The 2,264-nt window shown below is 50.7% G+C and overlaps 1 long non-coding RNA gene across 1 annotated transcript in view; it reads right to left on the bottom strand.

The window, feature by feature from the left end:
- Positions 1-357: 357 nt before the first annotated feature.
- LOC107183009 overlaps positions 358-2,264 on the bottom strand; it is a 14,355-nt gene continuing 12,448 nt past the window's right edge. Inside the window, exon 3 of the long non-coding RNA XR_001513789.1 lies at positions 358-689. This is a non-coding gene — a long non-coding RNA (uncharacterized LOC107183009). The remainder of the gene's footprint in view (positions 690-2,264) is intronic.

The raw sequence follows: 2,264 nt of genomic DNA, 5'->3' as shown, positions 1-2,264 counted from the left end.
GTGCCTGTGCGAATTGGAGATGTTTTATCTTGGTAACTGCAGACCGCAAAGGTGTTCGAACAGGCCTTCGGTTTCCATATCCCATAAGATGCAGTGTATGGCTAATTTGCCTACAAACGTCAGGTGGTCATAACAATCTGGCCACTCAGTGTGATATATATCCCACGTTCAAAGGCTGTTAAATCACGTTGTTTACCCATATCTTCAGAAAAAAATCACTTCTGTCGTGGTAAACAACCTGCTTCCCTATTTATAATGGACTGGCCTTCTAGCAACCTCAGCATGAAATTATAGCTAATTTGCCTACAAACGTCAGGTGGTCATAATAATCTGGCCACTCAGCAAAGCTGTGGTGAAGAAAGAGACAGGATGGGGTCTGGTGGGGTGGAGATAACAGGTTCCAAGGCACCAAGGCCTGGGGCCAACCCATGCTCCAACACAGATGTGTGGGCAGGGATGACATCCACAATACCTACACATTGGAGCAGCGCTGGCGGTGTGCGGTGCCCCTTCCTCCCGTTACTGGGTCCAGAGCTGGGCCCAGAGCAGTGGGGTGGCTGGGCATCAGGGCCTTGGCTGGGGCGGGGCTCTTTATCCAGACTTGAATATGGTCCTGGCTGGTCCATCTGTGCCAGGGCGTCCTGGGTGTGTCACCTGAAAGGTATTAGATGGGATTATGTTGGGATATTCTGAGGATAAAACAGAAAACAGAGGCAGAGCTCAGCCTGGGGTGGATGGAGGAAGACAGGTGATGCTTGTCACCTCCCCCACCCCATTGTGCTCAGGGGAGGGGTGTGGGGCAGGGCACAGCCAGGCCTGGGTGATGCGCTTTCTGACAGTCATTTGCCAGATCTCTTTATTGCTCCTGCCAACACCAAGTTGTAACCCGGGAGGGGGTCCTGGAATCCACTTCGAAAAGTGCAATCAGCCTTGTTAAAAACAAATATCAAAGAAACGGAAAGGAAAAAAACTACCAGAGTTTCATAGCAGACGGCAAGGTGAGTGCTGTTCTGTGACACCTTCCCTTCAGGCTTGCACTAGACCAGTGATGGCGAACCTTTTGAGCTCAGCGTGTCAGCACGCCTAACAACTCTGGTGCCGTGTCACATATAGAAATTTTTTGATATTTGCAACCATAGTAAAACAAAGACTTATATTTTTGATATTTATTTTATATATTTAAATGCCATTTAACAAAGAAAAATCAACCAAAAAAATGAGTCATAGGTTCTCCATCACTGCACTAGACAATGGATTCCTTAACTTGGGTTCCAGACAAGAGAATTGGGGAGTCACTGCATTTGCAGGCAGATGCCCTCGCTTCTCTTCTCCACCTGCATATCACACCCCAGATGGCCAGATCCCCAGCATGTCTGGTCTCCGTCCCCTGGGACCTGGGCAGACTCTGCCCCTCTCTGCCTCTCCCTTCCTCTGGCTCAATGCTTCATCTTTGCCTGTTTTTGTTTCCATGTTACTGATAATGACACTGAAGTCCAGAGATGGAGCATGGCCTGTCCAGGGCCACCTAAAAGGAGCTCCAAGCCCCTGCACTGCCTGAGCACACAGGCCAGGTGCCCAGGGGCGCCCCCGTGGGACAGAGTGGGAGGGAGGGAGGAGCAGTAGGAAGGGAGGCACACTCCTGGGGATCTGAGAGTAGGTCGGAGCCTGGAGGGGACCTACCTGACTCCTTGGGCTTAGAGACCGTGAGGATCAGAGTACAGGGCAAGGAAGGGGACCAAGGAGACACCAAGTATGACCAAGGCTCTATTCTGGGTGCTGGGCAGAGGGCAGCAAGCAAAACCAACACAGCCCCTGCTCTCAACATTTAGATCAATAACTGCCGGAAGGGAACTTCTTTTTTTTTTTGCCCATTTTTTAAAATTTTATTTTATTGTTTAAAGTACTACAGAGAGTAGTACATATGTCTCCTTTTTTTCCCCATTGACCTTCCCCCAGCCTCCCCTACCCCCCAACACATGCCCTCACCCCACCCACCAGTGTCTTGTGTCCATTCTTGTAACGTGAGTGAAGAAGTCGGTTGGAGATAAGCAGAGGCAATAGGAGGCATAGCTACTAGTAGACAGGGATGTCAAGACAGGCATGTGAGTGGAGGCCCAAAGGATGATAGCGCTTAGCCAGGCTGAGAGTCACAGGAGAGCATCCGTGGCTGAGAGCCAGGCATGTGCAAAGGCCCTGAGGTGAGACAGACTAAGAGAAGGCCAGTGTGTCCAGGGCACAGTCTGCCAAGGAGCCGGCAGGTGGTG

This window comes from Myotis davidii, unplaced genomic scaffold, assembly GCF_000327345.1.
Source record: "Myotis davidii unplaced genomic scaffold, ASM32734v1 scaffold78, whole genome shotgun sequence".
NCBI classification, from domain to species: Eukaryota; Metazoa; Chordata; class Mammalia; order Chiroptera; family Vespertilionidae; genus Myotis; species Myotis davidii.
Note: the sequence above shows the minus strand (reverse complement) of the source record. Positions and strands in the feature narration are given on the sequence as shown.